Genomic DNA, 22,441 nt, shown 5'->3' on the forward strand with positions numbered 1-22,441 from the left:
CTTGGATGCCCATGGAATGAGATTGGTTCCAAGATGAAAAACATACCATGAGGTGCTTTTGCGATCATCTAAACTCCCTACATAATCGATGTATGTATAACCTGTGTTAGGGTCCTATAATATAGGTTATCAAAGTTTGTCTATCGAGTTATTTATTTTTGGAATATGTTGGTAAAGTTTAGCCTATAAATTCACCAAGTATTAGAGTCTAAATTGTCTTCATACAAAAGTCGCAAATTGGTCAAGTCATTGAAAATATGTTTGTCAAAAGAGGTCCATTAGTCTTGATATGAATTGAAAGGTCCCTAAGGGGTCATCATTGAGGTGTCATGAGTGTCTTGTCAAGAGTGAGGTGTCATGAGTCATTTGTCAATAACCCTTTCCATTGCTAAAGGATAAAATTTATCTAAGTTATTTTTAATAGTTTTTATTTTAAATGAGATTTAATTTTATAAAATATATATAATTATATTTTTTATAAAACTATTTATTTAAAGTATTAAACTTAATTTAAAAATAAAAAATCAACCAAATCTATAAACTATAGGAACCACATTCATTATCATATGTCACCCCATAATAAAATCATAAGTCAAATTAAATTTATGACCCCACCCAACACTTCATACATTAAACTTCCATGCCTCGAGATGTGTGAATAATTAAATCAATGGTTATTGATGGATTGCAGGGTGTGAGGGGAGGCGGGGGGGGTGAGTGGGGGGCACGTTTCCTATTCAACTTTTAATCTACTGGCCCCCTCTAAAAAAGATTTTTTCGTTCATTTCGGACCCCCCACCCCCCCCCATAAACAATTTACTACCTACCCCTCCCCCTCCCTCCCCGCACCCCCCCACCCCTGAAAACCATTATTTATGTTGATTTAAATATTATGAATATATGGCGGGAAGGTCATTTGTGCTATTTGATTAATCCAATTTGATCTTGGATTTCTCTCGAGCTTCGATTGATATGTTTATGAAATGAGTTTAAGGGTGAAAGCCTAAGGTAAAAGGAGGCTAAGTAAAATTAGGTAAATGAAATTTTACAAAGAAAAGAAATATTTTTTTTTCTATCGTTTAAAGAGGAGAAATGAATGAAACATAAAATTTGGATAAATACTTATCCAAATATTTTACAGGAGTAAAAGGGGAAAGTAAAATATACTTTACCAACCATGGAAAAACAGACCAAGGTTTTAAAAATCCATGGGAAGGAAATCAGTCGATGGTTTCTATAAAATATGTTTATGAATCCCATTTATTCATCAATATATAAATTCAGGGAAACAAGACATGGATTTCAAAAACAATACATGGATTTCAAAACAAGAGGATCGTTTATAAAATCATTTAAAGAAATATTTTGAGATTTTATTTATGAAATTCATTTACAGGTTTTGGAAAAGGATTTAGAAATATTTATCAAAATATTTTCTTCCCAAATAATTTGTGAAAATGATGAAGTATTTAAAGGATGGTGAAGGAAAAGACTATGGGAAAAAATATCAACGCATAAGTTTGGTTTAACTCCTAAATACAAATAAATCATTGATCAACTAGGTGGAAAACATAAACACGCATGCAATTATTTTCAAATTTTTAACTCGGAAATAACACTCAGAGGGACAAATAGTTGATACAGGTGGCATAGCTAATCACGTTTGAAAGGGCAGCTAAGAGGTTTTGTGAAACAAAACCAACCTCTCCATATTCCAAGGCAGAAGATCAACATCAATGAACAAATTTTAAGATTTGAAGGTTGAATATTTTCCTGCAAATCCAAATTTCCTATGGTTTTCTAGTGATTGTTTTCATCTGTAATTTATTGTTCAATTTTTTTCGAGAAATTGTTAGATATTATTTTGTAATAAATTCCTTTTTGTAATATGAAGTTAGTTCAATAAAAATTCTATCAATATTTTGTAATAACACTTAGTAAGAGTTAGAACATGTATGAAGAAAAGAGCTCTACCTCGATGTAAGCCTTGGATTGTACTAAAAGTAATAAATTTTCATAAACATAGAGGCAATTTTGTTCCAGGATTCTTGTGTCAAACAAATGGTAATATGTTCTCTTTTGTTAAATTAATCCTTTTTCCCAGTTTCCATATGAATTTTCCTTCCTGATTGTCGCAAGAAGATTAAGAGTTGAATTTACTTAAGTGTACTCTACTCTAGCTTGTTATAAACAGTCTTAATGTTTTCCTCATGAGATTAAATATAAAAAAAAAATTAATATGATTCTTTTTTAATTGATCTTCTACTTTTTCATCCCATCCACACCATAAATATCTTAAAGGATCCAAGATTTTGCCTACCCTCCCTTGTTACAGCTACTTTGTCAATTTCTAATTGATTACCCAAAATTTTATGACTCCATTCCCAATGGAATTTTCCAACATCTTTCAACTAATCTTTTGAAAAAAACACCTAGGATTTTAATAACTAGCCTAATATCATCAAAACAGAAATCATATAGAGAGAGTCCTCTTTGAAGTTGGAAGGGTTATATCCCATCTTTAAAAGTGATCTGTGGTTAGCTTTGTAATTTTATTCTTCACCTTAGGAAAATTATGTAGTGCTAACATTCTGGTGACCATACTGGGGAGAAAATTGTTTGATCGTCCCCAGGAAAGACTATCAAGTCTCATATTTAACTGTTGATGGTTCAAGGCAGTCAGACACATATGAAGAATGAATCATTCACTAGAAAACACCATTATCAAATAATCCATATTTCAGAATGCTCATGGAAACTCCACTGGCCGAAACATTCAGAGCCCGAACATCTCATCCGGTTTATTTTCAAACAAAATGATAGGGTTTGTGGCAGACCCTATTTCTATTGAAAGTTTCAAAGAATACTGGGATGTTTGTGATGATGATCAAATGGAGGAAGATTTCTCCAATTTACTTATTATTTATTTGAGGGCATGCAAATGTAGCTTTGAAGCTAAAGCCAACTTTTTAGAAGAGTTTGCTGATAAACTTGAGAAGGACATTCAGATCTTAAATGTTCGACTTCAGTCTTACAATTTTCAAGATCAAAATCAGTTTTTTGAGGACCTTTTACAGTTGAAACCAGGGTCTGACTTAAAAAGCACATATGAGATGTCTCATTTTTTGCAAACAAATTACAAAACTTCTTGATGACCAACGAATGAAATATTTTTTCTTTGATCCCATAACTATTTGTATCAAGGAATTGTTCACTACAATGTTCCGATTATCTTTCTACTGTGAAAGAAAAGTCTACAATCAACTGCCATTGCACTTACACTTTCCAGATTCCATTTTGTTGAAACGCAATCTAAGAATCACATCAATTATGTAGCTACTTGATTTGTTGTTTTGGCATTTTTCTATTACTTAATTTTTCAGGGGTATAAGAAACCTAAAGTAGGTAGGAGTGTGAATAAGCTCAACATTTTAATCATCTTTTTCAGTAGTATTTTTCAAACTTCAGTTTGTAGTAGAGTTTTTAGTTTTTAGTGTATAGTTTAGATTCCAGTTTGAAGAATGGATTTGGTTTGGTTTGAGGATTGGAACAGATTACCAGTTAGGTTTCAATTACAGTGGTTTCAGGGTAGAGCATGTTGCAGGTTTGGGATCAACCCAATGGATGAGGCTACTAGTTTATGGTGTTCTTGGCACCTCACAGAGAGGATGCCATCCCCATTTGGAGCCACTATTAGGTTCCTATAATATAGGTAATCAATGTCTATCTGTCTAGTTATTTCTTTTAGGAATCTACTGGTAAAGTTTAGCCTATAACTTCCCCAGGTACTATAGTCTAAATTGGCTTTGTACAAAGGTCTCAAATTGGTCAAGTCATTGAAAATATGTGTGTCAAAAGAGGTCCATTATTCTTAACTTGAATTGTAAGGTCCTGTTGAGGCCTCGAAAATCGCTGCAACAACATAGGGGAAACCACCCGGTCCGGACCTTAATACAGCTCCTTTTCTGTTTGGAATAGTGGCTCCGACTGGGGATAATGGGACCAGTTTCCCAAAAATGGATAAAATGGGATGGATGCGCGACTTATAGATTATGCTAGTGATAGGCGAATAACTACAACTATCGGCAGGAATAAAAATAATTATAATCTACCCCGGGGTTTTATCGATCTCTAAAGTGTAGCGTTTGATGATCTGGGCTTTTAGACAGGCATATAGATGACTCTGTCTTAAAGCATAGATATTAAATTGTTCAAGATTGTTGTGCATAAATAGTTACACAAAGTGATAACAGCGAAATTACTACAATATCATTTATATCATTGTTACATACATGATTAAAAGAAATGCAAATCACAAAACATCCAATAGTGGGCTGAGATAGAGATTTGTTGTTATAGCGCATGCATGTATTCAATAATAGCAAGAAGTAATAACACAGCAATTCATATAAGAGAAATGAATACAGATGCAGATAAAAGTACCATGTAAGCTGCTTAACACTCCCGTATATTAATTGCTACGTCGCAGTCCTTCGTTCAACTCAGAAAGCATTCCAAACAACAGACAATAGTGCGCAATTGCATAAAACAGCTTTCCTATTAAATTAAGAACCATTGGTCGAGTTTCACAAAAGAATATAGACTGAAGCACAGTAGTGCAAACTTCAGCCTTTAAGTCTGTTACAAAATTTTACGACCCTTTCCAAAACAATGAAAGGGTCTATAAATACATAATCTAATTTAAATATCTACTTAAACAGAAATCCTACTAAGCTGGTATCAATAACTTTTGATCCTGTTTTGGCTGGCGATCTGGCAAACGGGAGGGTGACTCATTGAGTCGGCTGCTTTCCTTTGAATCTGAGTTGATTAATTGCAAGCATTGGCTCAACTTCCGGAGGTTTTTTGAGGCGCGAACTGAGCTGTGCAGCGTAGGTGGCATCTTGGATATCGGGAATTAGACACCCGATTGCGTCTGTAAGGCACTTTAGGGCAGATCTCTGTGTATGTGGCTTGATCAAAAAGAGCCAATATGCATCTAAGGATAAGGTTTTAACTCCAGCGATTAATCTTCCTTTTTCTTCTAATTCAGGGTAGCATGTTAGCTCTAATGCATTTGGAGTTGTCATCTTTCCCGGTGTACATTGAGAAATCATATTGGCCAGGTAAAGAGTGTTATTGACTAGATCCACTAGATTGCTAGCGGTTTTTTTACATCTTGAAGCCGCCCTTTCTGCCTTCATCACTTGAGTATGCCATTCTGTGAAAAGAATATCTTTCTGTGTTTCATCAATCCTGGGCAATTTTGCTGCTTTTCCCAAATCAGTATCTTGCCAGTCAAGATGTGCAGTAATGGCTTCGTCCGCTTGATCTAGTTCAGTCCTGGCCTTTTCTACCTGTTGATTTATCGCTGTAGTTAGCTCACATAGGGACTCAGCCTGATCCATCTGTTGACATAAGAGTCTGACCTGAGCTATCAATGCATTGTTTATCAACAATGCCTCTGTTTTAAACTCTTTTACCTGCGATGCACCTTTCATCTTTTCCAGCTGCGATGACATTTGAGCAATCTGCTCGTCTTTGGTCTTCATCATTTGCTCATTCGCCACCCTCAAATTCTCCAACGCCTCCGACAATTCTTTTTGTTTCTGGATCGCATCCTGATCGATCCTTTGCCTTTCCGCTTGCAATTGCTGAGTCAACTGATTATTCTCTTGCTGTTGCGCCAGCAACTGTTCTTCAGCTTGTGCTGCTTTTTGTCTTGCTTCAACCAATTCTGCCTGTAATGCAAGGATTTCTTGGTCCTTATTCTTCAATAGAAGGCTCACCTCCGATGCTTTGTCAATTGTTGCCGCCGAGTAAGCGCCTGCATACTGTGATAGCTTTGTTAAGTCATCGGAGGGATCCAATTCCTCCTTCCATACTACATTACCCGTGACCGTTTGTTCGGGGAAGATAGAAGGTTGATCAATCCTTCGTCTCTTCCTTGACCGCCTTACAACTGCCCTGTGTTTTGGGCTGTAGAAAACATCCAATGGCGGAATATCTTCTATCTGTAGAATAACCTGGTCAGAGGGGTCTTTTGGAATAACTTCAACTTCTTTTGAACTTGGTGGGCCGCTGGTTCCACTTAGAACCTGAGGAGAGGTAACATCCTGAGTATCACTTGTCTTAGAGGTATCCCCATTTTTTGAACATTCCAATCCACTGATGATGGAGTGAAATTGCTGCCATTCTTGTAATAAATTGGGGTCTATAGTAGTGTCTACATTGGTGGTTTGCTTCTGCTGCTCTTTCTCCTGCTCTTTCCTCTGCTGCTCCTCTTTTTCTCTCCTCTGTTTTTCTTCCTGTTCCTTCTTTTGCTGTTCTTCTTGCTCCCTTTTATGCCTATCTGCCAGTTCTTTCTTCCTTCTTTCTTCTTGTTCCAATTGTGTTTTATGTTGTTTTTCGGCTTGTTCTTTCTCTAGCCTTTCTGCTTGTTCTTTTCTCTGCTGCTCCTCCTGTTGCTTTTTCTGTTGCTCCTCCTGTTCTTGAACAGGTCGGCTTGATGCTGTTGCTGGGGATGTTGCCAGTAAATGCAGAGGCAGAGTTTGCAACCTCTGTTCTCTGAGTTTATTGAACTCAGTTAATCCCACATCATTATATCGCATCCTAGCGAGTTCTTTAACATGACCAATTGTCTCAGTGGCAATGAACAAGTCATCAAACATATCCTTCTGATGCTCAAACCTTGTTAACTTGGCCTGCTCTAATGCATTGTAAGCAGTCTTTTTTGGGTCGTATGGTCTGTTTGGGATCGTGGCCAGCGTTAAAGACTGGAGCTTCGTGGCTTCCTTTTCTGCATGTTTAAGATCATGCAGAGTATAAACGCCACATCTGAAGTGAAAAGATGGCCATCCTCTCTTCTTTTCTATTTTGAGAGTCTGTGTAGTACTCTCAGCCATGATTTGATATGCAATCTCCCTTGCTAGCAGCTTATCTGGAACATAAAGAGGAAGAACATGTGGGTCGGCTTTGCTGCCGAAAACTCTGATATAGGTGAAATTTTCTTCTCCAAACCAACTTGCTACTGCTAGTAAATCAAAGGAAGCTTGATAGGAGATTTTTGAAATGGGTTTATCAAAAATGGAATAGTAAATGGGCACCATGAAACCATTACAGATTTGATACAGGTGGTCTTTATAAGAAGACTTCCACAATTTTTTATGATATATATGAATGGGTGAAGGGTCCTGTGCAGTCCACCTCCACCCGAGAACAGGAAATTCAGAATTGAAACAAAGAGTGTCTAGGATATAAGCACTATAGTAGAACGGGGGCATTTTCCTTTCTGAAACAACAGACTGAGACCTAAAATCACGAACAGCTACTGCTAATTTATCGGAAAGAATAGTAGCCCAATCCATAATCCAACTATTTACTGTTGCCTTCATTAAAGGAACCATTTCAATGGTAAAATTGGCAGAATCATGCATTCCCCACAGCCTACACATCATAATCCCCGCATAACAATAAGGAGAAGCTAAAGAGTCGACCGAGTACCTACCGGAGGATTCGTGCTTGTGTTTGTTGGGATTTTGCCTCCAATCCTTGATAGGTTCAGATTCGATCTCATTCTCGCTTGCAAACTTCTCCAGGAAGTCCTTGTTATATATTTTCTCTGGCTCGGGCAAATGATACATTTGCCTTAGGTCATCTGGCTTGAATGACCCGAAAATCCTCCCATCTCTAGTATTAAAAGTTCTGTCCAAAATGGGGATTTCTTCAATCGCCCATCGCACAACGTCTGTATAAGGGAGGATTTGATCTCTGGCCGCTATCCTGTGAAGGAAAGAGACGGCCAAATCTTTGAGAGTTGCATCAGACTTCTTGAGTAAGTCCACACTAGCTTCTGTCACTATCCTTTGTGGTTGCTCAGCTTCAATTAGGTTATAAGTGCCCTACCAAGTCACTCTGGTGAGTCCCGTGCATGTGGTATCAGATATTAGTCCCTTCTTCTTTTTTGCGGCCGCTTGTCCCGCAGATGGTGTTGCGGAAGAACCTGCAGTTTTCTTGGACTTCTTTCCCATCTTCTCAGGGCTAGCTCCTGTGAATGAATTCTGCACAAGGAGACAATTGGGCGTAATACACAGAGATAGCGATAAAAAAAACTCTTAAGTGATACAGCACATATGAATAGATGCGTAACTGAAGGATTTATCTTTTAAAATGGGCGCGTATACAATCCGTGAAAAAATTTTAGGACATGATCTTATTAATTAGCCATTTTCGCTCCGTCATTCCTTAAATGCCCATTATATCGTTATTCGGATGAACGATTCACTTAAGCATGCAATGGACGTTTTGGCGGTTGAGCGTAGATGAAGGATTGCGTGAGACATCAAGTCTTTATTACAATTGAATTGCGCCATCCCATCACTTAACGGCTCTTCGTTGAAAATCGCGCTTTATCAGATCGCAATCGGGGATATATTTAGTGTGCTTTAATGGTGCATATTGGATATCACCGATCGCCAAATGCGATATCGCATCGGCGAAAAGCTTTGAGCGCAATAAGACTTGGGTGAGAATTGGCGCGATACCCGATTCCCGATTGCGCTTCGCATCGGGACAAGTCTTTGGGAACATCACAACTGTGGTAGCGTATCGCCGATCGCCGAATGCGCATCGCGTCGGGACTATTGGCATGGAGCATTATAACATGTACATGGAATATCGCCGATCGCCGAATGCGCCGAATGCGCATCGGCGGAAAACTTTGGGGTGTTTTAATTTATAATTCATGTGTCATTGCGATATGCGATCTTGCGATCGCTTTATCGCAATGACAAATCATTACGTGATTTCTTTTAAGGGTTTACCCAAAAAGTTTTATAAAGTGCATTTATTCATTTTTTGGACTTGTTTGAATTATAATAGCATTGATACCAAATCAAATTTTAAAGGGACCCATTTCATATGTTAATGTTTATAAGTAAAAATGATATGAAATGGGGGGTTGTTGTAGAGCACAACAATTGGCGATTCGCTGGAAGAACCAGTTATCTCTTTCAAAAATAGAAACACTTAAGCTTTTTCAAAAAAAATAGAGTTTCAATCAATGGGGAAATTTCTAATATAACTAGATTTCAATATATTCTGAGAAAAATGAAACTATTTTGTTGACTCCCTCTTTTCTATGAAAATAAAAACATTCTAAGCTTTGAAATAGGTCTTTATTGGTTTGTAATGATAAAATAGAATACCTTTCCAAATCAGCCTTTTATAGTAAACTCATCTGTCACAGGTAGAGCCTCTGCTGCCAGCAAACATCTATAGTTTCGACAGGGATACCTTTTAACCATGTGATTGTCCATTGTCCCATCCAATTAAGAGTGTGATTAACAGAATGAATTCAAAATATTTTTTCATATTTTGTATTTCATTTCCTTTTTTCTTCTTTGTCATAAGATAAAAAGCCATTGTCCTGGTTTGATGGCCAGCTGTTTTGACAATGCCACTCACTGATAGTAGTTTAACTGAACAAGCTGGCTCGTGATGAGACCCCCTGTCTTGAAATTTCAAGCCATTACCCTGTTTTGGTTTGCAGTATTGGTAATGTCAGATAAACTGTTTCTCTATGAACGTGGTAAGCAGGCTTGTAATAAGACCTCTTATCTTAAATATCTTATATTTTAGAATTACACTCTGAAAAATCATAAACTTTAGTGAATAGGGTGAACAATCTTCTTTTTAAGAGTAATGGATGACAGAGTAAGAGTTGAAGATGCTGAGATTGGATTGATTCCTATCTTAGTATAGATAACCTTTAGAGACCAATTTGAAAAACTGAAAATGGTTTTCAATATTTCTATGATTTGAGAGGGGTTGACAAAAATTTGAATTGTGATTTCAGAATACAAAGACATCTAATTTCCTAGAAATTATCCTTTTTGGTTAAAAATTCTATCTTTTTAAAAGCAAATGTTTATATTTCTTCTATGGGACAACTTTTTAAATATAGCAAAAGGTCAATGGGAGACATCTCACAACCTTATTTCCTAAAATCCTACAAACTATTAAAATCCTACTGAAATGAAAGGAGAAGGGGTTACCTTCTCAGTGAAAGAATTTCTTCAAGACAAGGCCATTAACAGGGAGAGAGTCTCTCAAACCTGCTAAATCTTGCAATATAAAGGTTGAATGGCCTATCTTCTCACAGATCTGAAATGGTCCAAGCCACAACTTCTGGAACTTAGAGTGCTTACCCTTGTCCTCATGGGCTTTGTCCCATTTCAGAACTAAATCACCGACTTGGAACTGCTTTGAACCGGATGAGGCTGAATCAAAAGCTGCTTTGATGACTTGTTGGTGTTTGGCATGAGTAACCTTGGCTTTTTCTCTTTCCTCTTCTAATTTTAGGATCTGGTCATGTCTAAACTGAATAGAAGAGGAAGGAGTTTCTTCAATAAACTGCACTAGGGCTAAAGAAGGAAGAATAAGATTTGTGGGTAAGATTGCTTCTTTCCCATAAACAAGATTAAATGGAGAAGTTCCAATAGAAGCTTTCTGTGTTATCCTATCAGCCCATAATGCGAATACCAAGGATTTGTGCCAATTCCTCTGATTTTGTTCGATGGTTCGCTTAATAATTTTAATCAGATTCTTATTAGTAGATTCTGCTAAACCATTTCCTTGGGGATAATAATTAGCAGAATATTTTAACTTGAATCCTCTTTTAATAGCGAAATCAAACATAGCATTGCCTGAAAAGTAAGATGCATTATCAAAAACAAGAGCGCTTGGGACACCAAACCTGGTAATGATGAATTGATCTATGAATTCAATGATTGCTTCAGAGTTTGTTGTCTTTAAAGGGATTGCCTCAACCCACTTTGTGAAGTAATCGGTAGCAGTAAGGATATACTTATGCTGTTTGGAAGATGTTGGAGTAATCTCCCCAATAATATCCAGTCCCCATTGCTCAAATGGTTGTTCAATGTTGATTGGTTGCAAGGGGAAAGCTGATTTACGTTGTCTTCCGCTAGCAGTTTGACAATTTAGACATTTCCTTACGTACTCGTGAGCATCTTTAAACAAAGTAGGCCAATAGTAACCAGCATGAATAATTTTGTGAGCTGTTGTGTCAGCTCCGAAATGTCCTCCTACTGGTCCGTCATGTAGCTCCTGCAAAACCTTTTGGGCTTCAGGTTTTTCAAGGCATCTTAACAAGATAGAATCGTAATTCTGTCTAAAAAGCACGTCATCAATGATTGTAAAATTCTTTGCTTTCAATCTAATGGCCCTTTTGTTTTTGTAAGACAAATTCGGAGGTGCATAACCTTTCTTTAGATAAAAGATTAAATCGGCATATTGAGATCCAGAATCAGTAACACTTATCTGATTAATTTCTTGAGTTTGATCTGCATCGCTTGATTCTGGAATGTTGGATGCTCCCGCCAATATCCTGCAAAAACCTTGGCCCCTAACAATCTTTGCTGGCTTAATATCTAGGTCATATTCTTGAAGCGCTGTGACCCAATTTGCCCTTTTTTCACCCAGCTCTTTCTGGATTAATAGTTGCCTAACTGCCGGGAAAGGAACTATTATTTTTGTATGGGTTTTTAGAAGAAAGGGTCTATAATGTTTGACCGCTTTAAATACAACAAAGGCTTGTTTTTCTACATCAGAATAATTTAATTCGGCACCCTGAAGATTTGAACTGAAAAATGATATTGGTGCCTCTAAATTGTGAGCATTTGGCTGCGTGAGAACTGCAGCATAAGATACATCGGACGCAACAGTATACAATGTAAAATGATTAGAAAAATTTGAAGTATTCAAGGCTGGAGCATTTATTATTGATTGCTTGATAACATCAAAAGCTTGCTTTTCTTCTGATCCCCACTTGAAGACTGAATTCTTCTTGATCATTGTTTGAAGTGGTAATACAATTTGAGAAAAATCTGGAACAAATCGTTTAACAAAATTGATCTAGCCCAAAAATGACTGCATCGACTTTTTATTGTGTGGAAAAGGGATTTCAGAAATTTCCTTGATCCGATCAGGATCAATATAAATGCCATCTTTGGATACTATAAAGCCTAAAAGCTTTCCTTGATCAAGAGCAAAGAAAGACTTCTTTGGGTTCAGAGAAATACCATATCTTTTGCATCGCTGAAAGATTTGATTTAAGTCATGCAAATGATTATATCTCTTCTTAGAATATACAGTAATATCGTCTAGATAGACGACTACTGATCGATTAATCAACCCTTTAAAGGCTATATCCATGGCTCTCTGGAATGTCGCTCCTGCATTTATGAGTCCAAAAGGCATTTTTTGATATGCATATGTTCCCCATTTTGTTCTGAATGTAGTTTTAAGTTGGTCATCAGGATGAACCAGAACTTGGTTATATCCTGAGAATCCATCAAGAAAGGACATCAACTCAGAGCCTGCTACAGATTGGAGGATTTGCTCCATAGTCGGTAATGGGAAGTTATCTTTTAAGCTCGCTTTGTTCAGGTTCCTGAAATCAATACAGATTCGAATGTCGCCATTTTTCTTCCTGACTGGCACCATATTAGAGACCCAGTTTGAATGTCGGACCGGAAAAATAATCTTGGCTTTCAAGAGCTTGTTAAGCTCCGACTTAATCTGGCTCTCCAAATTTGGATGTATTTTTCTTAACTTTTGTTGAATCGGTTTCTGATCAGGAAGCATAGGAATGGTATGCTGGATAATAGATGTATCATACGTCTTTAAGTCATCATACTTCCAAGCAAAGACCTGTTTGTTTTTTCTTAATAATTTAATAAATGCTTCCTTTTCTTCCTGGGAAAGCCCTATTCCTAAGTTGATGTTTTGAGGAGCATCGTCAGTGCCTAGATTTATCAATTCAAACCTAAGGGTAGAACTTTGAAGCTTTGCATTAATTACAGGTTTAAACCTGTCTTTGATATCATAAAGGTCTTCAAGCTTCACCACTGGTTTAGGAATTGAATTTTCTAGAGGCATTTCTTTCATCTGTAGATCATGATCATCTTCCTCAATAACTTGATTGTCATAGGACTTTTCGGAAGTTAGAAACTGCAAGATATCTTGGTCATGGTTAAATACTCTCCAGTTAGTGACATTGTCAGGAATTGAAGGCCTAAAAAGTAATTCTACAGAAAATCTATCAAGGTTGTAGTCTTCAGAAGGTAGAAGCTTAGAAGCTACATTGGCTAGTAGGTCGGCTGCTGAATTTTGCGACCTAGGAATGGAAGAAATGTTAAATGCTGAAAAGTGTGATGTAAGATCCTATACTAGCGATTGATAATTCTTGAGGTGACTTGAAAGACAATGAATTGCATTCCTCACCTGTTTGACAATGATTTCCGAATCGCCGAATACTTTTAGATATTGCACTCCGAGGCCGATTGCTTTATATAATCCCTGGACTAAAGCCTCGTATTCGGCTGTGTTATTAGTGCACTCAAATTCTAACCTACAAGACAGCATTGTATTTTCTCCTTGCGGACTAACCAAAATGCAACCTGCTCCTGAGCCCTCGCTAGACTTGGAGCCATCAAAATATAAAGACCAAAATAAAGGAGTATTAACAAAAATATTTACATTTTTCTCAGCATCATTAAAACATCTGGACTTATCAGTTTGTGAAAAAATTTCAATCTGAGATGTAAAATGATTAACTGAAAAAGGAGATGGTTGGGCAACAAAGTTGCCAAAGAATGATTCTGACGAATAGTTCCCCAAAATGTTGTTGTTGAATGCCACAGGTTGGTTTTCTTGCTCAAATTCAGTAACTGTGTGGGTCATATGCTTCTCTCGATCAATCCTTATTTGATTTGGCTTTCCCTTGTAGGGAAGCCACATATGTGACCAATCTGTGGAAATGTACCCATGTAGTTTTTCGGACCAATCTCTGCTCAAAATTAAACCATAGAATTCAGGTATGTCGGCAATTAAGATATCAATCCGTTGTACAATCCTTGGATCGGCAGACAACCTGATGGTTACGGAATTAATTTCTCCCACAACCTGCACTTTGGTCCTGTCCAACTGTACAATATGAATGGCAGACTTCTGGGGTTCAATGTTCAGCTTAGAGCAAACTGAAGCTGGCATTATATTAGATGAGGCCCCTGAATCAATTAAACAGTTGTGCAGGTTTCTATTATAAATCTCATAAGTCAGCAGGAAGGGTGGAGTGTGAGAATTTGATTTATCTCCAATTAGAACTGAATCGGTAGCTTCAACCATACCTGCAGGAGGCTGGCCTGAATCGTTGGCAGCTCTTGCACTGGGAAGGGGAGTAGAGGGAACAGCATTTAATTCTTTAAGAAGTAATTTTTGTTGATGCTTTAATTTGCTAAGCTCAAACATGGTTATATTTGCCTTAGTTTTCTTCATGTCATCAACAATGTTATATTCCATTGAATCAGATACCACTAATGTCTTGGATGTTGAAGGAGAATTAGAAGTTGAAGGCTGGTTTAGAGGAACTACTACAGGCGACTTCTTTGGGGGAACTTTTTCCTTTGCTGTGGCAGCACCTGCGCTCCTTTTCTTTGAAGTTGCCTGAGCAGGTTCAGAAGTACTTTTACTTCTGGTAGTAACTGGAAAGGCTTCTTCTTCATTCTCAGTATCAGAGTTTGGGAGTATAAAATCCCACATTCCGTGGCATTCAGCTACTTCTTCTTCATCATCGGTTTGTGAGGTTGTTTCCTCTTCCTCTTCTTCTTGCTCTGAATCTGCGTTAGATATAACATTGGGCGGCTTTGTTTCAGTTCTCTTAAAAGTCCTAAATGGTCTCTTGTTTGAGGTTTCGGCCACCTGCTTCTTTATCTCGACCATTTCGTTAGACAACGTTTTAAGGACCTTTTGTAAACCTTCCATGTCATACGGGTCCTTTGAGGTTTTCTTCTTGGAATCCTCTTTAAATGAGACTTTTTTAGCTTTTCTATCTTCCAAAGCAGCTTTCTTTTCTAGAGCATTGATGCGCTTTTCAACAGCAAGTGCTTCTCTCATGTTTTCAACTAAGGTAGGTTTCCCAGCTCTGTCTACAAAAATAGCTATGTTGGCAGGTAGGGCAGTAATATACCATTCGCTTCGGATTTGTTCACTTGGTTTAGAAGCGGTAGGGATTTTATTCAGGAGTTTATTAAATCTGGCATTAAACTCCTTTATTGGTTCTCTGTGCTCTATTCTCAGATTGGAGAGGTCGTTTATTAAAGTAGCTAAGGACCTATCATCTCCATATTTGGTAAGAAACTGCTCTTGGCATGTGTTCCAACTGGTAATTGAACCAGAAGGTAAGGAAAAATACCAGGATCCTGCTGATCCTTGTAAGGTGTAGGGGAAGAGTCTTACAACAACATCTTGCTCTGTCACTCCTTTTAAGTTAACTGCTAACATAAAATTGTTAATGTGTTCTTCAGCCTGGGTCCCGTCATCTGGATTAAATTTAGGCAGCCATTTTTCGGGAGCATCTGGTAGATCATGCAATGGTTCAGGCATGTTGACTGCACCTGGCCTAGTCCATGGGTCTGCCATTATGATAGCGACAGTGGTTGAAACTACTGTTGGGATTCCAGATGTATGGGAAGGGATCAAAGATGAGGAGTGAGTAGGTTGGGATATTGAGGCTTCTGATCCCTGATGAACGACAATTTGTAATGGGGGAGTGGATGGTTGACCTCGCAGAGGGGAAAATGCAATGGAGGACGTGGATGAGAGCTCTTCACTATCAGATCCTTCTGTAATTTTCTTCGCCCTTTTCCTTTTAGGTAAAGGAAACTCAGTGGGTTCAATACCGAGTTTTTCGCTCTGAAGTCTGGTGAGAGGGTGAGTGAGATTGAACTGCGAAGTCGCACTGCTTTCTGATACCTCAGATTTCTGTGGTGAAATCGAGAAGCTCTGAAGTTTATGGATTAGAGACTGGACTTCAGGTGATTCAAGACTTAATTGTTCTGTGGTATGATGGGTTTGAGCAGTGGTAGTTGATTCCCCTTCTCCTTGTTTGGATACCGGCGAACCAGTATGCAAATGGGAAGGTCGAGGGGATTCGGAGGGGGAAATACTCTTGGAATGGCTTATAGGTTTGGACTTATGTGCCATTCACAGTTGAGGCCCTCCTTCTAGCGCCAATTATGTTGAGGCCTCGAAAATCGTTGCAACAACATAGGGGAAACCACCCGGTCCGGACCTTAATACAACTCATTTTCCGTTTGGAATAGTGGCTCCGACTGGGGATAATGGGACCAGTTTCCCAAAAATGGATAAAATGGGATGGATGCGTGACTTATAGATTATGCTAGTGATAGGCGAATAACTACAACTATCGGCAGGAATAAAAATAATTATAATCTACCCCGGGGTTTTATCGATCTCTAAAGTGTAGCGTTTGATGATCTGGGCTTTTAGACAGGCATATAGATGACTCTGTCTTAAAGCATAGATATTAAATTGTTCAAGATTTTTGTGCATAAATAGTTACACAAAGCGATAACAGCGAAATTACTACACTATCATTTATATCATTGTTACATACATGATTAATAGAAATGCAAATCACAAAACATCCAATAGTGGGCTGAGATAGAGATTTGTTGTTATAGCGCATGCATGTATTCAATAATAGCAAGAAGTAATAACACAACAATTCATATAAGAGAAATGAATACAGATGGAGATAAAAGTACCATGTAAGCTGCTTAACACTCCCGTATATTAATCGCTACGTCGCAGTCCTTCGTTCAACTCAGAAAGCATTCCAAACAACAGACAATAGTGCGCAATTGCATAAAACAGCTTTCCTATTAAATTAAGAACCATTGGTCGAGTTTCACAAAAGAATATAGACTGAAGCACAGTAGTGCAAACTTCAGCCTTTAAGTCTGTTACAAAATTTTACGACCCTTTCCAAAACAATGAAAGGGTCTATAAATACATAATCTAATTTAAATATCTACTTTAACAGAAATCATACTAAGCTGGTATCAATAACTTTTGATCCTGTTTTGGCTGGTGATCTGGAAAACGGGAGGGTGACTCATTGAGTCGGCTGCTTTCCTTTGAATCTGAGTTGATTAATTGCAAGCATTGGCTCAACTTCCGGAGGTTTGTTGAGGCGCGAACTGAGCTGTGCAGCGTAGGTGGCATCTTGGATATCGAGAATTAGACACCCGATTGTGTCTGTAAGGCACTTTAGGGCAGATCTCTGTGTATGTGGCTTGATCAAAAAGAGCCAATATGCATCTAAGGATAAGGTTTTAACTCCAGCGATTAATCTTCCTTTTTCTTCTAATTCAGGGTAGCATGTTAGCTCTAATGCATTTGGAGTTGTCATCTTTCCCGGTGTACATTGAGAAATCATATTGGCCAGGTAAAGTGTTATTGACTAGATCCACTAGATTGCTGGCGGTTGTTTTACATCTTGAAGCCGCCCTTTCTGCCTTCATCACTTGAGTATGCCATTCTGTGAAAAGAATATCTTTCTGTGTTTCATCAATCCTGGGCAATTTTGCTGCTTTTCCCAAATCAGTATCTTGCTAGTCAAGATGTGCAGTAATGGCTTCGTCCGCTTGATCTAGTTCAGTCCTGGCCTTTTCTACCTGTTGATTTATCGCTGTAGTTAGCTCACATAGGGACTCAGCCTGATCCATCTGTTGACATAAGAGTCTGACCTGAGCTATCAATGCATTGTTTATCAACAATGCCTCTGTTTTAAACTCTTTTACCTGCGATGCACCTTTCATCTTTTCCAGCTGCGATGACATTTGAGCAATCTGCTCGTCTTTGGTCTTCATCATTTGCTCATTTGCACCCTCAAATTCTCCAACGCCTCTGACAATTCTTTTTGTTTCTGGATCGCATCCTGATCGATCCTTTGCCTTTCCGCTTGCAATTGCTGAGTCAACTGATTATTCTCTTGCTGTTGCGCCAGCAACTGTTCTTTAGCTTGTGCTGCTTTTTGTCTTGCTTCAACCAATTCTGCCTGTAATGCAAGGATTTCTTGGTCCTTATTCTTCAATAGAAGGCTCACCTCCGATGCTTTGTCAATTGTTGCCGCCGAGTAAGCACCTGCATACTATGATAGCTTTGTTAAGTCATCAGAGGGATCCAATTCCTCCTTCCATACTACATTACCCGTGACCGTTTGTTCGGGGAAGATAGAAGGTTGATCAATCCTTCGTCTCTTCCTTGACCGCCTTACAACTGCCCTGTGTTTTGGGCTGTAGAAAACATCCAATGGCGGAATATCTTCTATCTGTAGAATAACCTGGTCAGAGGAGTCTTTTGGAATAACTTCAACTTCTTTTGAACTTGGTGGGCCGTTGGTTCCACTTAGAACCTGAGGAGAGGTAACATCCTGAGTATCACTTGTCTTAGAGGTATCCCGATTTTTTGAACATTCCAATCCACTGATGATGGAGTGAAATTTCTGCCATTCTTGTAATAAATTGGGGTCTATAGTAGTGTCTACATTGGTGGTTTGCTTCTGCTGCTATTTCTCCTGCTCTTTCCTCTGCTGCTCCTCTTTTTCTCTCCTCTGTTTTTCTTCCTGTTCCTTCTTTTGCTGTTCTTCTTGCTCCCTTTTATGCCTATCTGCCAGTTCTTTCTTCCTTCTTTCTTCTTGTTCCAATTGTGTTTTATTCTGTTTTTCGGCTTGTTCTTTCTCTAGCCTTTCTGCTTGTTCTTTTCTCTGCTGCTCCTCCTGTTGCTTTTTCTGTTGCTCCTCCTGTTCTTGAACAGGTCGGCTTGATGCTGTTGCTGGGGATGTTGCTAGTAAATGCAGAGGTAGAGTTTGCAACCTTTGTTCTCTGAGTTTATTGAACTCAGTTAATCCCACATCATTATATCGCATCCTAGCGAGTTCTTTAACATGACCAATTGTCTCAGCGGCAATGACCAAGTCATCAAACATATCCTTCTGATGCTCAAACCTTGTTAACTTGGCCTGCTCTAATGCATTGTAAGCAGTCTTTTTTGGGTCGTATGGTCTGTTTGGGATCGTGGCCAGCGTTAAAGACTGGAGCTTCGTGGCTTCCTTTTCTGTATGTTTAAGATCATGCAGAGTATAAACGCCACATCTTAAGGGAAAATATGGCCATCCTCTCTTCTTTTCTATTTTGAGAGTCTGTGTAGTACTCTCAGCCATGATTTGATATGCAATCTCCCTTGCTAGCAGCTTATCTGGAACATAAAGAGGAAGAACATGTGGGTCGGCTTTGCTGCCGAAAACTCTGATATAGGTGAAATTTTCTTCTCCAAACCAACTTGCTACTGCTGGTAAATCAAAGGAAGCTTGATAGGAGATTTTTGAAATGGGTTTATCAAAAATGGAATAGTAAATGGGCACCATGAAACCATTACAGATTTGATACAGTTGGTCTTTATAAGAAGACTTCCACAATTTTTGATGATATATATGAATGGGTGAAGGGTCCTGTGCAGTCCACCTCCACCCGAGAACAGGAAATTTGGAATTGAAACAAAGAGTGTCTAGGATATATGCACTATAGTAGAACGGGGGCATTTTCCTTTCTGAAACAACAGACTGAGACCTAAAATCACGAACAGCTACTGCTAATTTATCGGAAAGAATAGTAGCCCAATCCATAATCCAACTATTTACTGCTGCCTCCATTAAAGGAACCATTTCAATGGTAAAATTGGCAGAATCATGCATTCCCCACAGCCTACACATCATAATCCCCGCATAACAATAAGGAGAAGCTAAAGAGTCGACCGAGTACCTACCGGAGGATTCGTGCTTGTGTTTATTGGGATTTTGCCTCCAATCCTTGATAGGTTCAGATTCGATCTCATTCTCGCTTGCAAACTTCTCCAGGAAGTCCTTGTTATATATTTTCTCTGGCTCGGGCAAATGATACATTTGCCTTAGGTCATCTGGCTTGAATGACTCGAAAATCCTCCCATCTCTAGTATTAAAAGTTCTGTCCAAAATGGGGATTTCTTCAATCGCCCATCGCACAACGTCTGTATAAGGGAGGATTTGATCTCTGGCCGCTATCCTGTGAAGGAAAGAGTCAGCCAAATCTTTGAGAGTTGCATCAGACTTCTTGAGTAAGTCCACACTAGCTTCTGTCACTATCCTTTGTGGTTGCTCAGCTTCAATTAGGTTATAAGTGCCCTGCCAAGTCACTCTGGTGAGTCCCGTGCATGTGGTATCAGATATTAGTCCCTTCTTCTTGTTTGCGGCCGCTTGTCCCGCAGATGGTGTTGCGGAAGAACCTGCAGTTTTCTTGGACTTCTTTCCCATCTTCTCAGGGCTAGCTCCTGTGAATGAATTCTGCACAAGGAGACAATTGGGCGTAATACACAGAGATAGCGATAAAAAACTCTTAAGTGATACAGCACATATGAATAGATGCGTAACTGAAGGATTTAGCTTTTAAAATGGGCGCGTATACAATCCGTGAAAAGATTTTAGGACATGATCTTATTAATTAGCCGTTTTCGCTCCGTCATTCCTTAAATGCCCATTATATCGTTATTCGGGTGAACGATTCACTTAAGCATGCAATGGACGTTTTGGCGGTTGAGCGTAGATGAAGGATTGCGTGAGACATCAAGTCTTTATTACAATTGAATTGCGCCATCCCATCACTTAACGGCTCTTCGTTGAAAATCGCGCTTTATCGGATCGCAATCGGGGATATATTTAGTGTGCTTTAATGGTGCGTATTGGATATCACCGATCGCCGAATGCGATATCGCATCGGCGAAAAGCTTTGAGCGCAATAAGACTTGGGTGAGAATTGGCGCGATACCCGATTCCCGATTGCGCTTCGCATCGGGACAAGTCTTTGGGAACATCACAACTGTGGTAGCGTATCACCGATCGCCGATCGCCGAATGCGCCGAATGCGCATCGGCGGAAAACATTGGGGTGTTTTAATTTATAATTCATGTGTCATTGCGATATGCGATCTTGCAATCGCTTTATCGCAATGACAAATCATTACGTGATTTCTTTTACGGGTTTACCCAAAAAGTTTTGTAAAGTATATTTATTCAATTTTTTGGACTTGTTTGAATTATAATAGCATTGATACCAAATCAAATTTTAAAGGGACCCATTTCATATGTTAATGTTTATAAGTAAAAATGATATGAAATGGGGGGTTGTTGTAGAGCACAACAAGTCCCTAAGGGGTCATCATTGAGGACCAAGGTGTCATGAGTGTCTTGTCATGAGTGAAGTGTCATGAGTTAGTTGTCAATAACCCTCTCCATTGCTAAAGGATGAAATGTCTCTAAGTTATTTTTAAAAGTTTTTATTTTAAGCAAGATTTAATTTTATAAAATATACATAATTATATTTTTTATAAAATTGATTATTTAAAATATTAAACTTAATTTAAAAATAAAAAATCAACCAAATATTTAAACTATAGGAACCACATTCATTATCATATGTTAAGCCATAATAAATTCACAAGTCAAAATTGGAAAGTCAAATGGTTATTGATGCATTTCAGGGGGTAGGGGGACGGAGGGGATTTCCTATTCGAATTTTGGCCTAGCCCCCCACCCCTTCGAAAAACGTTGTTTCACTTTACCGTGTTTTACCGTTGTCATCTTCTTGTTCATTTCGTACCTCCCCTCCCCACTCCTAAACCATTTACAACCTATCCCCCCCGAAAACCTTGGATTTTTCTGGAGCTTGGATTGATATGTTTATTAAATGAGTTTAAGGGTGAAATACTGAGGTAAAAGGAGGTTGAGTAAAATGAGGTAAATGAAATTTTACAGAGAAGAGGAATATTATTTTTGCTATGGTATAAAGAGAAGAAAATCGCAAAACATAAAATTTGGATAAATACTTATCCAAAGATTTTACAACAGTAAAAGGGGAAAATAAAAGATATTTTACCAACCATGGAAAAGCCAGATATGTTTTTAAAAATCCATGGGAAGACAATCAGTTGATGGTTTTTATAAAATATGTTTATGAATCACATTTATTTATCAATATATAAATTCAGGGAAACAAGACATGGATTTAAAAAACAAGACATGGATTTCAAAACAAGAGGATGGTTTATAAAATCACTTAAAGAAATATTTTGAGATTTTATTTATGAAATTCATTTACAAGTTTAAGCAAAATATTTAGATAAATTTATCAAAATATCTTCTTCCCAAATATTTTGTGACAATGATGAAGTATTTAAATGATGATGAAGGCAAATATTATGGGCCAAAAGGTTAACACATAAGTTTGTTTTAACTCCAAAATAAAAATAATTCATTGATCAACTAGGTGGAAAGCATAAGCATGCATGCAATTATTTTCATATTTTTTACTCAAAAATAATAGTCAAAGGGACATCGAGTTGATACAGGTGGTAGAGTTAATCAGGTTTGAAAGTGCGGCTAACAAATTTTGTGGAAACAACTTCAACTTATCAATATTCCAACGCAGAGGATTAGTGTCAGTGAACCAATTTTCAGATTTGTAGGC

The sequence above is a fragment of the Pinus tabuliformis genome, chromosome 8 (assembly GCF_031772625.1).
Source record: "Pinus tabuliformis cultivar Carrire ecotype Pingquan chromosome 8, CPIR1, whole genome shotgun sequence".
Classification (NCBI taxonomy): domain Eukaryota; kingdom Viridiplantae; phylum Streptophyta; class Pinopsida; order Pinales; family Pinaceae; genus Pinus; species Pinus tabuliformis.